Raw genomic sequence first — 19,024 nt, forward strand, 5'->3', positions numbered from 1 at the left:
TAACAATGAAAGATGCAAGGAAGTAGAGAATTGGGCCCATTTGCCTCTAATCCTACAGGGTAAAATATATATTTGCACATTAATCAGAGTGTGCACAGAAATACCTATATAACAATACATAAGGAAATGAACGGATTAAAGCACAGAAAACTCCAGATGCTGGAAAAGATTTTGCGTCCTTATTTTTAGCAGTCAGCATCAGCAAGATTGTCTTTCAAAGGAAGAAGAGAAATTGACTTCACAAAGACACTTGCGTTTCAGGTCAGCGGTACTTAGTGAGTATTTCTGTTCCCAGATGGCTTCCTGAGTATATTTATAAGATAGAAAATAAATAAATAAATAAATAGAGAAAGAGACAAGGAAAATAAAGAAATAAGGACCTCTGAGCATTTCCACACTCACTACAATTTAATCTGGACAAGGATTAAGAGGAGGTGCTTTCGACTACTTGCATAACACTCGCTAACCCGGTTCACACTGCAATGCCAAAAGGACTGAAGATATTTGGGCCCAAGGCCCTACTAGAAGAGCTACAGAAAACCAGAGGATGAACACATACATCAGCACCAAGGATCAGATGCAAGTTATTGCCACTCTCTTTTATTTACTACTGAAATTCTTTGCATAAGCAACAACAATGTACAATGATCTGATAAAGAGTACTGGTTGAGGTTTTTGTTGTTGTTGTTGTTGTTTTTCTTTCAAGGTCAGTTCCAAGAAACCCTCGCTAGAATCAGCTAATTAATTTTTGGCCTCTTTAACTACAGGGTATTTGAAGCCACATGTTATGAATCATTTTCAGTTGAGATATTAAAATCAGATTACAAGAGAAAAGCCTTGTAAATATTTGCCTTCAAATGAGGCTAAGAATAAATATATATTCAGTAATTCATCCATATTTAGCAGATATTAAAAAGACAAAGCATAGCTTTAAATTCACTTATCATTTTATACAAAGAAGGGAAATATGAAACTTGGCTTGATTAGCTTGTTTCTTCCTATGCTTTGTAATACCTTATTAAAATTTGAACTTTGAAATTGATATTATCAGTCAAATAATGTCAGCAGAAATATTTAATCTGTGGTTAGAGCTTTATTAATAGAACTTTTATTTGAAGTGTTTTATGTCCAAAGGGAAAAATAATAAAAAGAAATCCTGAAATGGACTTGGAAGGTTGATTTTGCTTCACTGATTCCATTTTAAAACTCTACATAACTTGCTTCTAAATAAAACTCCCTAAATCTAGCATCCCCCCTACACTCACACTTCATATTTATATGGCTACTGTGTTCTCACTGTGGAAGTTGCTCCTTTTTGACTGGGAGGTATTCAGGTCTTCGTGTGATGCAAGGTTCAAATGGCCAACCACATCATGCAGACAAAGGCTAGACTGTTGTGTTCAATGAGAAAGACTCATAAAACATGTGTTCCCTTTTCCTCCCCTGCCAACAACATTTTAACAATTAAAGAATAACTGCATGGTATAGAAGTGAAATAGGATAATCATTGTTTCTTGGCTGTTTTTCTGACAAATCAGTAGTGGTAACTGATGAAACAAGTTTATAGAGATCTGATAGACCAAACCCCAAAATTAAATATAATTATTCTAAAGAAAATGAGGATGACATTTCCGAGCCTCCAAGGGTGACATTAGAAATAAAAATCACTTCAGAGCTTCAGCTATAGAGGAGCTGCATTTATGGAAATCTGAGTGACTGTCATTCATAGTATTACATTCTGTGCTATAGTAATGTCATTGGAAATAGATTTCAGTTTCTCTGTAAAGTATCTTTTCATCTCTGCTGACACATGCACCAAATACTGCAGAGTGCACCCTATAAAGAAATACATATGAGAGAGAGAATCATGAAGTCTTGCTGTGCATTCCTGTTTTTTTCCAGTAAATATTCTAGTTGTCAGCCCTGTCAGTTATGAATTTGCAAGGATAGAATTTATCTTGAAAATAGCTGAAGGAGAGAAAAAAAAAATATGATGAGATGAAGGGGATGAAGGGAAGGGAGATGGGGAAGGGAGAAGGTGAAGTGGAAAGGAAGGGGAAGGTGAATGGGAAGGGAAAACAAGAGAAGGTGGAAGGGGAAAGGAAAATGGAAGGGATAAGGTGATGGGAAGGAGGGAAGGAGGGAAAGAGGCAAGGAAGGATGGACAGATGGAGGGAGGGAGGGAGGGAGGGAGGGAGGGAGGGAAGGAAGGAAGGAAGGAAGGAAGGAAGGAAGGAAGGAAGGAAGGAAGGAAGGAAGGAAGGAAGGAAGGAAGGAAGGAAGGAAGGAAGGAAGGAAGGAAGGAAGGAAGGAAGGAAAGGGAACCAGTGCTCAGGGGCAGAAGCTTTGGATCAAGCTGTCCTTGAATTTAAAGAGGGAGATTTTCATGCCAAACAGGAAAAAAAAAAAAAAATCAGAAGTGAAGGCTTCTACTTTGTGCACCTAAATCCTCAGTCTTCATGCCAGAGATAGTCATTGCTGGATGCATATAGGTGCTACTGTTTGTAGCAGTCAGCCTGCAGGATAGCTGAGTTAATTTTTCTGTGGCAATATTAGCATTTGCCCTTTCTCAATAGGCATTAACCATGAGACATTACTGGCGTGCTAAAGCAGGCTTTTGAATTTTACTACTTTTATAAATAAAAAGAGTGTTAGCTGCTTTGAGATTGGCCACAACAATGAAGAAAAGGTGACAGCTGTGACATGAGATCAACTTTTCTAAAAAGCATTCATTACTAATGAATGTGCTCCAAATATTTAGATATCGTTTAGTTTAATTCATTTCAAAATGCCAAAGAGATATTAAACAAACTATTCATGTTTACCTTGATATTCACAATTTTGTCTTTATTGTAGGACAATTTAAAAACAACAGTGACCTTAAATGGGAGATTATCAAAAGGAATCAGAGAATGAGGATCCCAAGTACCACTGCTCTTCACAAAGAGTTCTGCCCCAAACAGCAGCAGGAGCTTCTCAGAGCTCTGCACCAAAACAGTGATGTGAAAGACACTTTTTGGATTTCCTCTCCAGCACACCATTATTCTGTATTAATTCAATTCTTCTTTTGAAATGGATGCATAAAATAGTATAAAAAGATGCAAAATAATTATCTATCTGTTTTAATAGAGGAGCATATTCATGATGTAGCACTGAGTTCTTCTTATTAACTGGAGAGTGCAGTTGGTTTAACAGGGTTTTTATGTGAAGATGCAACTTTTGGGCAACTCCACAGGGCAGAGCAACTAGCTGAGACTAGCAAGCTGCAAGTATGCACAGGTGTCTCACCTGGACATTAATACCCTGGCTTGTCAGGCACACAAAGCTGGCCAAAAAAGTATGTCCTGCTTACAGGAGCAGCTGAACCACAAAAGAGGTAGGACCTAACCTGGAAGTTACTTCGTTTCCCCTTCACTGAGCCCATGGCAGGGGCCAGTGCAGGCAAGTGGACCCAGTGCAGGCAAGTGGAGGCTATCAAGGGGACAGAGGTTTGGAAAAGTGTGGCAGGGAAACCTCAGCAATAAAGGAGAAATGAGACTGCTGAGGCATGGAGGGAGGAAGGTGTCCCATAACTACAGGCTGAGTCCTTGGTGTTTATGAGGACCAAAGGAATCAGTGTTCTTGCTTTTGTAATAAGTATGTCATCACTCCTGATGGGGGACAGAGTTTCAGTGAAGAAGCTGAAATCCTCTTTGTAATGTAAAGGAGATATTTCATCACAGGATGCTCCTCTGTTGCTGGTTAAAGGAGGTGAGGAGCATTACTCCAACTCCATAGGTGTGTGAACAAGAGGGGAATCCTGAGCCATCTGGTGTAACCCAGCTGACAAGCCACAACGACTACGCAGGCCAGAAAGCTGTCTTTCCAAAAACATCATGCGAATCAGCTCCTAGGCTTTTATATTACCACCCTTGAATTTAAGTGGGTGGCTGATCCCAGAAGGAGAATGTCCTGTAGTTGCTCAGCATGCAAACACAGCTATAACCTGAATACTTAAAACAACAGTTGAAACACGTTTTAAGCAAGGAAGTAGAAAAGCCACTCTCTTCAGCACAGGATTCAAACAAAAACATAGACTGCCTGGTATCTTTTTGGCTTGTAATACTACCTACATGTCTGCAGTGTGAATCTCTCTCCGACAAAACTCTGCAATGCCTGGGTGGTGAGTGCCATTGAGAAACATTCAACCTCTATTCAACCTCCCTGAGGGGACAATTTTTTTTAATTTTATTTTTTAACTGTTTAAAAATGTTTCTACTCAGCATCAGTTCTGCAGTTTTCTTCTTAAATGAGTGAAACCAAAGCATGGGGCACACTCTCATGCTACAGGAAAACGCTACTAGTGCATGCTGTGCACGGCCCTGCCCAGCGGGTAAACTAGGCAGACTGCCTTGGTGGTAGCACAGCAGGCCCCAGGAAGGATGCCTAGCCCTTTGTATGAGACGAGGTAGTGGTCTGCCAGCTGTTGTAAATCTTGTGTTACTCTCAACTGTGGCCTTTTGTCCAGCCTACTCCACGCCTGCTGTGGTTTCAACTGTTGAAGCAACGTGGGGGGACACAACCAAAGGCAGTAATATTAGTATTTCAGGGAAGAAGAGGAGGGAATGTGAGGTAAAGGCTAACCACAAATGCATTATTGAAAGAACTCTATGTACAAGTCCTGTTGTATAGGCTTACATGACAAGGTTTTGGGAAGGGGGAGTTGTGCACTATGGCGTGGCCTCTGTGAGAAGAGTCCAGCAGCTGCCTCATGTCAGATAAGAGCCAGCTCCAGACAGCTCCAAAAGGAACCCACTGTCTGGCTGTCCCCTGCAGCCCATGGGTCCCACGTGGAGCAGAACTCCATGCTGCAGCCTGTGGAGGAGCCCCCGGTGGAGCAGGTGGATGTGGCCTGGAGGAGGCTGCGGCCCATGGAGAGCCCCTGCAGGAGCAGGCCATGGGCCGGAGCTGCAGCCCATGGAGAGGAGCCCACGCAGGAGCAGGGAGTCTGGGGGGAGCTGCCGCCCATGGCAGGCCTATGCTGGAGCAGTTTGCTCCTGGGGGATGGACCATGAGATACAGACCCACACTAGAGCAGTTCTTAAAGAGCTGCTGCCTGTGGGATGCCCATGCAGGCTCAGTTCAGGAAAGACGGCACCCCATGTGGAGCAGGGGCACGGAGTGACCGTGAGGGAGCAGTGGAGACAAAGTGTTAGGGACTGACTGCAGCCTCCATTCCCCATTCTCCTGCACTGCTTGGGGGGAGTGGGAGGTGGGGTAGAAAGGGTATTAGAAGAATGTAGATGGAGAGGAAATGTGGGAAAGGTTTTTTCAGTTTTCTTTTAGTTTTCACTGCTCTAGTCTGTTACTAATTGACAATAAATTCCATTAATCTTCCCCAAGCCAAGCATGTTTTGCCTGTGATGGTAATCAGGGAGTGATCTCCCTGTCCTTATCTCAACCCACAAGCTTTTCTTTAATTGTATTTTCTCCCCTTGTTTTTCTGAGGAGGGAGAATGACAGAACAGAACAGCATTGTGGTGCTTAGCTGCCTATTGATGTGAAACCACCACAGCTGTAGTTGCAGAGATCTGGGCCCTGTGATGTTGGAAAGGGGATTTGCCCCCCGCAATATTGACCTGTAGCAGCAACCATTACTACTAGCTTGTTTTGTGAGTGTAACTGCTTGTAACCTCACACATGCTTTCCCACTGTCATATCATATTAAATGAGCTATAATTGTAGTCTATTAGAGTGCAATAACCTAAAAGTGATAGTGCATGACAGCACCTGTCAACACGTCACAGAGGATTGTATGGGATGCTGAATTATACCCATTTTATACCACATTAATGAGGCAGCTCACTCTTATCCAGTCATAAATAAACAGGTTTCCATTTCTTTATACACCATAAGAAGCATTTTTTCTTGCACACAGACCCACAGAAGTCACGATAAGGTGATCTATTGCCTGGAAAAAAGTATCGGACTGTAGTCATTAATGACAATGATGATGTTATTTTTATCATCATTAATTGCCCTATGAATGCATCTTGGTGGGTCTGTTTCTTTCCATTTTCTGGAGGAGAAAAACATAAAAATATGATTGGCTGCCCTTAGTAAAGTTTTAATACAAAATAAATGAATTGTTTGAATGTTTCAGCAGCACCCAAAGGACAAACCCATATGGGCAGAAACCTGCTCCCCTTCAGATCAATGGCTGTGCTGGGGCCTGGCTATAATTCATAAATTCTCTATCTGAAATGGGGATGGAAGGAGAAAAAAGGGAAATGACTGTAAGAAGAGGAAAGACAGAGAGCAGGAGGCTTTCGGCCAAATCAAAAGAAAAGCAAATGTATCAAAGTATATGTATAGTGCCCATTATTTTCTGTAACCTAACTGAATCAAGGTGTTTTCCTTTCAAACAGCTGCTTAGGGCTCAGAGCCATAAATAACCACCTGTGCTCTTGTTCCAAGTTCACATGAGAAGAAGCTGAGAAAGTCCTCAGCAAGCCCATGTTTCCCTTCCCAAACCCCAGCAGAGGCCCCCTTCATCAAATGCACCAGGTTGGCCAAGTGGGGCTCAGCCTCCGACCTGTTTAGCAGCACCATTCCCTTTTAGCTTATGGTGAGAGGTAGTTGTGGGAACAACAATTTTGTTGAACAGTTTTTCTCCTTTTCTTGCTCTAAATTACTCAGATAATTTGAGAAGAAATAACACACTCAATAATTTTCAAGTATGATATGCAAAAATGTAACACTTCTTGAGAGAGAAAAGGACCGATAATGAATGGACAGTATATACAAGAAAGATAGCATTTTTCACAATAAGAAAAAAAGGGGGTTGGAAATCAGGTACTTGCACGTAACCAAAACAGTCACTAAATCCTGGATGAAACCCATTCCTTTCCAAAGCACCTCTCGCAGAGCCCATGTGATAGTCATATTTCAGGATCCTGAAAAAACAACCTCTGTTCTTTCTTTAATCTTTGAGCTATTACAGGAGGAGAGAACTTGAAACCCCAGCCCACAAAGACACATCAGCTTTTTCTTAATGAGTAAAAATGGGTGATTTCAGCCTTGGGAGCTTCATTCTCCAGGCTGACACCTGGGCAACCAGTGTAACCAGACACCAACCTTAGCTGTCTTCAGCTCGATACAGAACCCTGGAGTGGTTCAGCACACCCATGTTTAATACCAATTTGCTGCAGAAATGATGACTGAATAATTCCAGTGCAAATCCGTGGCACCTACCTGAATACTCGGGCATCACTTTATTTCATTCTGTTTTATTTGTTAGGACTGGTAATTGTTAATTTACCAGTAGCAGTTTTGATGCACTGTTCAAGAAGAGCTACTTTTTTCATTTGTCAAGCCTTATTTGCTTATTTGCATATTACCTTGAAAAAATCCTACAGAATAGCTTCCCTGGAATATTTTCTTGTTAATTTTAGCTTTGTAACAGAGGAACAGGTTTAGAATTATGTCCTTCTTCTCCAACAGAAGTGAGTTAAAAATCCTCATTTAAAAATCATATAATCATTTTCCTCAGAAGTTGTTTTCAACAGTTCTTCTAAGAAATGCACTATCCTGTGAAAGCAAGGTTGAAGGACAGGAAGGACTAGTGTTGCTATGTACTAGGAAAACGTATTAGGCCATTGTTCCTGACTTTGGCTTGATTTGGCCAGTATTTTGATTGGAAAAAAATATTCCAATAAAGAGAAATTATTCCATATTTTCACAATATTTAAAGCTTTTGTTCAAAAGTGATTATTTTAAAACTTCTTGAAATCAAAAATGTACTCAGTAAGCGTTTGAATTCCCACAACTAAATTAACTATTAACTTTAATTTCAACACCAAACCATTTTTTCTACTTTTTTTTTTTTAATTTTGCCAAGAAAGCCAATAAAATTTTATGTTTCAGATCAATGACAAATGAATGGTTTGGTTTGGTTTGGTTCGGTTTTCTTCAGCTTGAAGAAACATTTACTCACATAACGCCACTTTAAAATGGCTTGAAATACATAATTGCACATGTAGGCACTTACTTTCTGTGAGATCTTATTAGTACTGTCCTACTTCTTGCTCTTTTCCCTCCTAATTGCTGTTGTGCTTTATTCTAAGTCAAAGTGGCTGGTAGGGGCAGACACTGTGCCTTCCTGTATGTCTGAAATGTATTTGTGGGGCAATTGTCTCTATAGCAATGGTAAAGTGAACAAGACTGTGTCCGTCACATGTCCCTGTTCAAGAGGGAGAGCTAAGTGTTTGATTTTGAACCTGGAAGGCAGATGAAAGAAGCAGCAAACAACAGAGAAGGTTGGAAGAATCTAGTTTCTGCTTGCTCGCCAGTGCTGGCAAACGAAGAATAGATAGACAAATGAATGGCTCTCGGTGTACATATAATTACCAGATCATTCAAATGCATCTTTATCTTTCACTGTCTTTTCCAGCTCTTTTGTTGTTTGGTTTGTTTGTTGTTGTTTTTTGTTGTTGGATATTTTTCTTTTTAAAAGAAACATGTGGTACTGTTTTCTGGTCTCTGCTTAGACTTGTCTAAGCTTATTTCAGTGGACTTATGTCTCATTTACTGTGCAGTAACAAAGCTTTCTTTGCATCCCAGGAATAATGCTTTGAATAAGATGTGTTGTAAAAATATTTAATTCCTCAAAATGGAACAGATATTTCACTTTGACCCAAACAATGGCAGATCCTGCCAAAATCTCACTGTAGGAAGCAGAGAAAGAGGAGATAGCAAGGTTTCATTCATACAGTAGCACCCGGATTACTCTCAATCATTCATAAATATTTTCTGTTTTGTTTTGTTTTGCTTTGTTTTCTTCACTGATTTTTAGTGTCCTTATAAAGTTTCACTGCATCCCTCTTCATCCTGTAACTAATAATGCAGTTACCACAAATCTGCCTTCAAACAACATGATACCCAGTCTGAGAAACACATTTTTCTTTGAAAGAAGACTCAGTGGCAGCACCTAAAACAAGCCTCTTTGTATTTGCAAAGCATTCTCCCTAAATCCTCTGTACATATAAGTCATAGCTCTCTGCCTCTGTGAACGACCAAAGCTGATGCTGAATCTCTGTGTAAGACTACTGCATAAGGTTTCAGTGCATTGAAAGAACACTGGTGGGGAAGAGTTCATGCAATGGGCATGAAACTTCTACAGAAGTCCAGATCCCATCCTACAAAATGGACCTTTCTTGACCTGTCCCCTGCCCTCCATACTCTTATTTTCCAACAGCAAAGAACAATGGTTGCAGATCTTTGGGATCCTAGTTAAGAAAGTAAGCTATAGCAAAAGTAGCCAAATAAAGGCTGTCACAAGTCAAGACCCCAAGACAAGCAAGACTTTAGTCCAAAAGAAGACTGGACATTTTTGATGCCAGTCATGGCTCTGCAGCCCCTGGTACAGGCCAAGGTCCTGTATACAGCATGGGGGAAGGAATCAGCAACTGAGACCAGGTCCACAAGGGATGACTCTCAGAGCAATGTCCTACATTGCTACCAGAAAACTGCACGCTATTTTGTATGTAGGGAATCACAGAATCACAGAATCACAGAATCACAGAATTTTCTAGGTTGGAAGAGACCTCAAGGTCATCGAGTCCAACCTCCAACCTAACGCTAACAGCCCTCCACTAAACCATATCCCTAAGCTCTACATCTAAACGTCTTTTGAAGACTTCCAAGGATGGTGACTCCACCACTTCCCTGGGCAGCCTGTTCCAATGCCTCACAACCCTTTCAGTGAAGAAGTTCTTCCTAACATCTAGCCTAAAACTCCCCTGGCTCAACTTAAACCCATTCCCCCTCGTCCTGTCACCAGGCACGTGGGAGAACAGGCCAACCCCCACCTCGCTACAGCCTCCCTTGAGGTACCTAAAAAGAGCGATAAGGTCGCCCCTGAGCCTCCTCTTCTCCAGGCTGAACATACTATGGAATACATTGTACCTACTTAATTAACTGTACTTTACAGTTCTATATTATTAGCTGCTAAGGGCAACTGGCTGCTTGGCACCGTAGGCAGTGTGGATTACATACGCAGCCTGAACTTGCTAATTGAGTATGAGCAAGTGTTTGCAGCTCAGTTGGCTGATGTCCCAGACCCTCCTGCACCATGAGCAAAGTGTCTTGGGGTCTTCTGCTGGACACCCAGTACAACTCTGTAGGTTAAAGCAGTATCACCTCCATGACCTACATGTGGTCAACAACTTGCAGAGCAGTTGCTCGCTGTATGATAGCAAATTCAAGCCCTGATTTGTAAGGGCTGTGCTGGGTATGGAAGGAAGTTTTCTTCTCCCCTGGTGAATATCTAAATGAATCTTTATCCAACTCCCTAGTACCACCTACATTTGCCAGCTGACGCCCTGCGTCAGACTGTGGTCCTGGTTTTGCAAATTCCTCGAGGACCCTGGGGACAGCCGAAGTGCAACAGTAAATATATCTGAGGGCTTTTTTTTTTCTCCTTTTTTTTTTTTTTTTTTTTTTTTTTGTTCCCTGCTACTCCTTCTGTATGCCAGTGGAATTTAGAAAGATCACTGCAAATGATACAGACTTGTGTAATGCTTAACATCGATTTCAGCAACATCTGAGCTCTTTACAAAAGAACTTTGCAGTTTAATTAGAATGGCTTACATCCAGCAACTGTGTTCAGAATAAACAAAAATTAGAGCAAAGGGATGATTTTTTTTTTTTTCCCCTAACAGAGTAGATCAAATAGGGAAATGGGAGAATTTAATTAATTATACTCACACAGTCATAGTTTGTGATAGAAACACTCTGTCAGGGCCGTGGCTAGAGAGACCCCATAGGGTTAGATGGGGTGCATGCTGCCCAATGTGCTAGTGGGAGAAAGCAGGGCTCAGTACTGGGCCTCTCACCAGAACCCTTCTTTTTGTGGTCCCAGCTCTGCATAAAGTACAGGAAATGAGATTTGAGGCCTGATTTTCTTCATATATGATTTCCTATCTTTTGAACTCTTCTTCTTGCTGCAAGTATCATGGATAAATCACATTAGCTTTGATCTAAGCCTTTCCTAGCACCCCATAAAACACACCCAGAGCATGAACAACACCAATAAAAGGGGTGCACATAAGAGCATGATTTTATGGATCCGTCTGCCAAGTGTTTCTTCACAAGAGGAGAAAGAAGTCATGAGACTAAGCAGATGCCAGGACTCACCAAATTGTTCATTGCCAGCAAAGCATCAAGCCAATTTGGTGCTCTCTGCAAGCTGTTTCCAGAAGAACTGAATTGTCCCTGATACATTTTTTTTTTCATACTTTTTGCATACTTTTCATAAATGGCTGAGGACACTTGAGTTCTCCTAGTGGATGTGACCTGTTGTATTCATGCTTCAGCTATATGACTCATGGTGAAGTCTCATGGTATGTTTGGCCTTGCATCTTCCTCGTGATTTCTGATGGTAAATTTAGATTAGCATCTTTCCCATGATAGCTTGACCTGCTTTCTATGCTTTGGGGCTGATTCTGAAGAAATAACTGAGGCACTGACTCTGAGGGAGCAGTTCAGGGAAAGGTGCATAGCAGGAAATGATGCTGAAGGCACTGAAGCACTTTCCCTGTACTCCCTTGACCAAGTGTGGTTTTTATCTGCAGTCATGTGAGGTCCTCCCAGGCTGAAGGAGAGGGAAATACACAGACCAGATTCAAAATCAGTTAAGGAGATGTCACATTCAGCCTTCCAACATGGAGACACAGAGCTCAGACAATGGCAGGACAGAACAAGCATTGCCATTGTATAAAACTGGTAAATGATATGCAGAAAATACAAGGACACTGCCCAAGGACATGTATAAGTAAATGGACCCCCAGAGTCATAGAACTATGGAGTTATTTTAGTTGGAAGGGACACTTGGGGGTCATCTGCTCTGACCACCTTCTCAAGACTGGGATAGCTTTGATGTTGGTAAATCAGACCTAACATACTGAGAGGGTTCAATCAGTCAGGAAGGAGAACAGGATTTGCAACACCCTCTGACACCTGGAATATCTAGTGGTTGCTTAAGTCCCTGATGAGAAAGTGGGCAGAGATGAGCAGTTCATGCAGTGTTCAAGCTGCTGTGTAACATTTATCAAGCCTTACAATTTGGCTGGGACAAACCTCTAAGAACATGACCTGCCCACTGTTCCCAGTGAGGCATTCTGAGTCAATGCATCCAGAACATGCCAAAGAGGAGCTTTCTGAATTCCCCTCTGCCTCTTCATGTCAGCTGTGCTGTCACAGAAGACTCATAGCACGAGAGTACTCTGGGGCCAAAACACGTGTGAAATTTCTCCAGATGAGCATCCTTCCCATTGTTTCCCTTACCCAGTTTTCCTCTCTTCCTTCTTCCCCTGTTGCTCTTGATGATGTGGAGATTCCTGATATAGCTTCAGAGAGGCGACCATGTACCCTCCACCTCCCCAGGCCTCCAAACACCTTCCCAGCTGCAAACACAAGGGCATAGGCAAGCGCTCACCAGAAGGGCCCATGCCCTGAGAGAGATGCACTATTTGCACAGACAAAAGCTCCTCCTGTGCACCTAGACACCAGCAAAACCTGACCACCCAAATGTTTGTGCAAAGGGAATAAGAGGAGCAGGAACGTGATCAGATGGAATCGCTAGCCAGCTTTAGCAAACATGGGCTCTAATTAATTTTTTCCTCCCATTGTTTACCCAGCTTTGTATGTAACTGAGAGCTGAACTGGGCTTATCAGTAATTACCAACAGTTCTGGAAACTTTACATGTCATTGTGCCGTGTTACTACACAAGGCAGTGATCCATGAAGAAGGCTGTTTCTTCACTCACTGCCTAGCAATATTTTAGAAAATCAGAAAACTCCTCCAACCCGTTATCGGGGTTGTCACAGTGGAGGGGCAAACAGGAGGAAAGCAGAGGACGGCGGCACCTCTGCTCCAGACCTAATCGGGAAACTTTCCTGGACGTAGCAGCATGCTCCTTCTGTGGCCATGTCAGTGGAAGCATTGCCTTGCAGCCAGGCTCCAGCAGCCGCTCTGCCAGCCCTGGGCTTGCATTTTGCCATTCCATAGTGACACCTGCCGGGAGCAACCGAGCCGATTGAGCTGAGACTCCCCCGCTGCTCCGCTTGGCAAGGGGCTGTGGAGTGCAAAATGAAGGGTCTATGGCAATCAGGCAGATTGATTCTCCTCCTTTCCTTCCAGATTGAGCCGGGCTCTTATCAGGGGGAAAACGGATCTCTGCGGCGTGATTAATGGTTAGAAATGCCTCGCGTGAGCAGCCCCTCAGAAGCAGTGCTGGTGTAGCAGCCAGCGGGCTGCGGGAGAGAGGAGCAGAGGACATCAGGGGCTCATGTGGATGCTGAGGGCCAAATTCAGCCCACGTAGCAAGGAGGTGAAAGCAGGGATGGATCTGTCCCCTTTGCAGAAGCTCGCCAGGAAAGGTCATGTTACACTTGCTGTTTGCTGATAGTTTCTCTGTAAATATTGGCCGCTGTAGGGAGACAAGATCCCAGGCAGTATCTTCGATACAGCCACTCTTACGACAGCCTGAAGTGTGGCTTCTCTGTGCTATATGCCTTTCCTCCCGAGGATTTCGCTGCTTCTGCCCTGCATTTAGCTCCCACCATGCCTGTAGTGGGGGCTGCAAGGTATGCATGCAATAACCGGGGAAATGGAAAAATCTGGCCCTACCTCTGCACTTTCCCTTCCCTCACTCAAAGCTGAAGGGAGAAGACAACCTGGCAGGAAAAGTGCCAAAATGTTTTAGAAATAAACGACAGACACCAGAGTCATCACACATTTTCCTAGGCAGGATAGTAATTTCTGTAATGTATTTTTAACAGTGAGGAGTGATGGGAGGGAAGCCACTTAAATCTAATGCAAACGGAGGATTTGTCAGTTAACGCAGTTTGTATAATGTCATACCTAGAAAAATGTTATAAAAATTGAGGGATTACGGAGACGAGAGACATTTCTAAAATTGGAGGCCTCCGTTAGCCCCCTCGCTCTTCCAGATCACTGGGAACGTTTTTCTCCGAGGAAGGACAGGAGCCGATCTCAAACCTGTGACAGCTCTCTAGGCTGCGTGTTACTTCAGAAACTCTGCTCTCCCTCTCCCTGCTGCCTGTCCCATCTCTTGCCAACTGCTACCTCCCCTCATTTCAGCTCTTCAGTGATCCCCAGCCATTTTGGCCACAGCAGGGCAGTTTCCAAATGCTTCCAGACGATTTTCTTCCACCCTTCAAGGCGGCAGCAGCTCCTGTAACCAAAAAAACCTTGTCTAATATGGGGGCTTCCCGCTGTTTTGTTTTTGGCTCCAGCCTTGGCTTGAAAGTGTTGGAAATGGGACTGTGTGCCCGGCTGAGGCACAGCAGCTGTGGTTATGAGCACGCCTGGAAAGTCTTCGCAGCAGCGGTTCAATAGGGTTAATTGTGGTGGCCTCATTTGAAAAGCACTTGGAGATGTGTGAATGAATAAAAGTGTTAAAAAAAAAAAAAAAAAAAAAAAAAAGATGCGTTATTAATAATAATATGTATTGCTCTCACAGTTAATTATTTAAGCAAGAAATTGTTGAAGAATCCTTTTATAGGAAAAAAATAAATAAATTAAAAAAAAAAAAAAAAAAAAAAAAAAAAGCAGTACAGCAGTACCTCAGGAATAGGATTTTGTAAAGTGGTTTTAAGCCAACGTTTGGGGCCGGCTTGCCCCAGGAATAAACGGGGGGGGGGGGGGGGGGGGGGGGCGAGACGCCTTTCCGTGGGGAAAGCCTGCCCTAAAAGCGAACGGAGGAGGAGGAGGAGGAGGAGGAGGAGGAGGAGGGAAGCCGGGCTCGCCGTTTCTGGGGAAGCAGCTCCCGGCTGAGTCCTTGCGAGGGGAAATGAAGCCCCCCGGTGGCCAGCGGCCGCCTTGCAGCCCCCGGTCGCCCAGGCTGCTCGCCTCGTCCCCGGCTCCGGCGGGGGCATGGGCTTGCTGGGTTTCCATCCATCCACCCACCCTGCTTGCAGCCCAGGGGGCAAGGCTGTTACCTGTATTTCCTTTGGAACTAAACCTCTTGTTTCTGCCAGCTGTTGGTCTTAGGTTGGAGGAACACGTAGTTCAGGGGCTCACATGCTGCAAGTGCCCTTGTTCCCACTGAAAAGGACACCTTCCACATCATTCTCCAGCGGAGAATGGCAGCAAAGGCAGGCAGGGGGCAGACGCTTTTTATTAAATCGCTCTCTCAAAGCCCTGTCTTCTTCCATTATTGAGTGTTTTTTTTTAACACTCTTGCATCTGAGGCTTTCCTTGCATCTGGACATACAGGCAATGACTGAATGAGCTGCGTGTGCTCGTACTGGAGCAAGCACATGACCAAATAACCCAAACGCAGTAATGATCAAAGAGTTTCAGATACCAAGATGTAGGGCATTCAATTCTAACTGGGGCTTCTACTTTGGTCTCCCAAGTTCATGAATTTCTTCCCTCTCTGAGTGCAGTGGCTCCTTATTAAATTAAAGAGCCCATAGCTGATTCATGCACAGTCTTCAAGGGATGTGCTCATTTCACTGGAGCAGCAGAGATACGGGCACAGATTACCAAGGGCAATCTGAAGGGTATTTCACTGCCATTGAAATATGTGCAGAATTTGGTGGGGTTCTTTTCTGCAGAGAAAAAATGTCAGACATGCCTTTTTATAGCAATTAATAATAGGAATATAATTACTTAGCACTCCAATACATCTGAATTATGAATTAATTCTTCTTACTGCAGAAAGGTTATCCAAATATTTTCCTATTGGGTGAATCACAGGTTAGAGTTATAAGAGGGTCTCATGTACTAGAACCAGCTGTCACCATCCTCTCTTTGAGCACGTACGTCATTGCCCTGTGACGCTGACTTCTATGGGACTGTTCCCACAATAAGGTACTGCTAGGTTTTCACTAGGGCTTGAAAATCTCAGACCTGTTTTTTGATTTATTTTTTTTTTCCTGAGCAGGCTAGAGAATTTTTCCTGACAGCGACAGAAAGCAGATGCCTCCTGTGGACTGCACTCTCTGTAGACACAGCAAATTAGTAGTCCATCAGAAATATCTTTCAATGAAACGTGAAACTGCACAGCTTCTGTACAATGCCATATCAGTCTAACTGCAGAGTCACATCTTACCCATACCATACCCATACCATGTCCAGTTCTGAGCTCATTTCCACATCTTACCCATACCATGTCCAGTTCTGAGCTCATTTCCAGGCTCATTTACACAGACTCGGCTGACATTTGGGGGATCCTCCCATTAGCTGTGTATTGTGCAACTTCAAGAACAAGCAATTGCTATTCAAGTTCAGGGCAAAGCTTTAAAGCCTGAAATTGTTGGGGGAGGGAGAGGAGAGGAGAGAATAGAACTTCAGAAAAAAATAAAAAAAAAAAAAAAAAAAAAAAAGGAATAACCTAAGAATTACATCCAAAATTTTTATTTCCTAATCAATAGGAATCACTAGTGCTTTTGGGTGTAGCACTACCCTGGGAGAGGTCAAATGCAAGCTGATCACCCCAACTCCTCAGTTTAATCTATCAGGGTTAACAGTGACCCGGGTTAGAGATCAGACACTCTGTTTCCTATGGAAAATTCTCCTATTCTCCAATAATAAAAATAATTACATTTCCGGCAATGTAAAGTATTTATTGGTTAATTCTTCCTGTGAGTCACTTGTCTAGACTTTGTTCAATGTTTTGTAAAATTTAAGATTTAGACTCATTATATTAAGAGCAGGATTCAAATCTATTTTGAATGTAATAATGGCATCCTCTCCTGCTACAAAATCTCATCCTGGACTAATTATGGGAAGACAAAATTAGTCCTTTTCAAGAGGTAATGGTCAAAGATCAGTGACTACCAAACCATGTTGGGGGAAAAAGAAAGAAGCCAAATTTCAATATAGCACAGACAGTCAGTGAGACTGGCGTGCTTGGAACTGGCGGAATTTTCTTAAGTCATTCATAAATACGATATCTACCCTTGACAGGTCATTTCATTCTATTTAGCACTTTTTATTCTCTGTGGTTTATAAGCTCTTAAGCAAATGTAAGAGGAGGAAAAGCTAACGTGTCTGATAATACACTGTATCAGACTGACAACCTAACTGAATTTCCCCTGTGGTGCTAGCAAAATGCTGTTCCAAAAAGTAATAATGCATACAAAAAGAAAAAAAAAAAAGTAAAAGAAAAAAAAAAAAAAAAGAGAGAGAAAGGAGGAAAGGGGGGGGGGGAAGGATCACAGAGATCATGCCGTCACATTTAATTTCAGAGAACAAAACCTGAAGCTGATTTCTCTTTAGATCAGTTGTATACCAGTTGGAACATGGGTGCCTAGCACTGCGACAGAGTAATATGATCCGAGCTTTAAATAGCTGCCAAATAACCATGTGGTGGCTGGCAGCATTAAACGTGTTGCAATGAGAGTGATCTGTTTCAAAGTAAAGCCACATAACAGAGGATCAGTCAATCTGATGTGGTATAGGAAAGGAGGGGGGAACGTTTTTCATTATCTTTCTGGGTTTCTTGCTGTCTTAAATGTGTTTCCATCTTAGAGATGGATTAATTTGAGGTCTTTTTCTTAACCAGCTTAAAACTTGTATCACGTGCAAGTCATTTCAGAGAACGTCTCCCTGGGCACCGAGGGACCAGGCTGGGGGGCACGATGTGCCAAGTGTAAAGTATCATTGCCTTGATGGTACTGAGATTATCCTATTGCTGAAACCCAGTTTAGAGTGGCTGCCTCCCAGCGTGAAAGGCAGCTTCCATGTGTATGGGATCCTCTTGGTTTGTACCCAATACATTCTTGACAGTTTTTAGGAACAGACCTACAGCAAATAACCTGGGGTGACTTCTGCTCCAGGCACTCCCCTTAAGCTCACAGCAAACCACAGAGCCCAGCAGCACTCCGTGAGGACCATCTTAGAGATGCAGGGAAAAATCAGGTGCAGAGTTTGGAGGTGTCTAGCACAGGAGATACTGCCGGTCCTCCTTTCCTTCTTACCTTCATGCCAAGTGGCTCTCCAGATTCCTGTTGTCAGTGTGTCTCCTGGGTAGATGATGAACATTTTGGACTGGATAGACCATTTTAACTAGTAACATGAGTAAGACACATGGAGGAAAAAGTGGTACTGTAAATACTTGTGATTCTTCATTCCTTCTGACACTTTTGATTATAGAAGATTGATTATAGATGACTGGCTTCTGCTTTCAATTTCAGCATCTCCACAAACTTCAGCAGCATCAATCCAGATTTACTCTAAGTTAACACAGCAGAATTTCTTACTTTATCTGGTCTTCACTGCCTGGAAATCATGCTTCCAAAGGTACAGATAGGAACAGCAAAGCCAGAGGAAAACCCAGCTGCTTCATCAGAAGGTAGATAGTTCCTTTATCAGGTTCAATCTGACTTCTTAAAAAATAATAAACACAACATACTTGGCATCCAGTTAGAATTTTGCAAGAATAGGGACAGAAATACAGGCGCTACTTACAATTGCCCTACTAGTAGTTTACTAGCATGCTGCAGAGAACTGATTCAGTTGCAGCAGCTAGACACCCTGTGGAGAAATAGAGCAGGCTTTACTTTTCATTTCCTCAAAGGAGAACATTGCTTTAGCTCACTAACATAAACATCAATAAATGACCACACATTTCATCAAGGTCAGCTCCAGTGGAACTTTCAGCAGCCACCCCAATGAATAACAAGGATAAAACAAAGCCAAATCCTTTTCCATCTGTTTTTGTCGGCAGCTGCCTTTGCCACATCGTGTCAGCATGTCCACCAGGAATCCATAACAGCTGCACAGCAGGCTGGCAGAGGACTATGCGGAGAGACACTCATCCTCCTTTCTTGCCCCCATCCCTGTATTTCTGTACTGCCTCTTTGGTGGGCAGTCACTGTTCTTGCCCCATTTGCACTGGACAATCAGATGATCATCAGATTAAAACCAATCAGAAAATGTTTCTTACCTGTTCCTTTTACCATCACTTTTCCAAACACGTGACTTAAAAAAAATATATCTTTATTTTTGATT

The sequence above is a fragment of the Aythya marila genome, assembly GCF_965140915.1.
Source record: "Aythya marila genome assembly, chromosome: 1".
NCBI lineage: Eukaryota > Metazoa > Chordata > Aves > Anseriformes > Anatidae > Aythya > Aythya marila.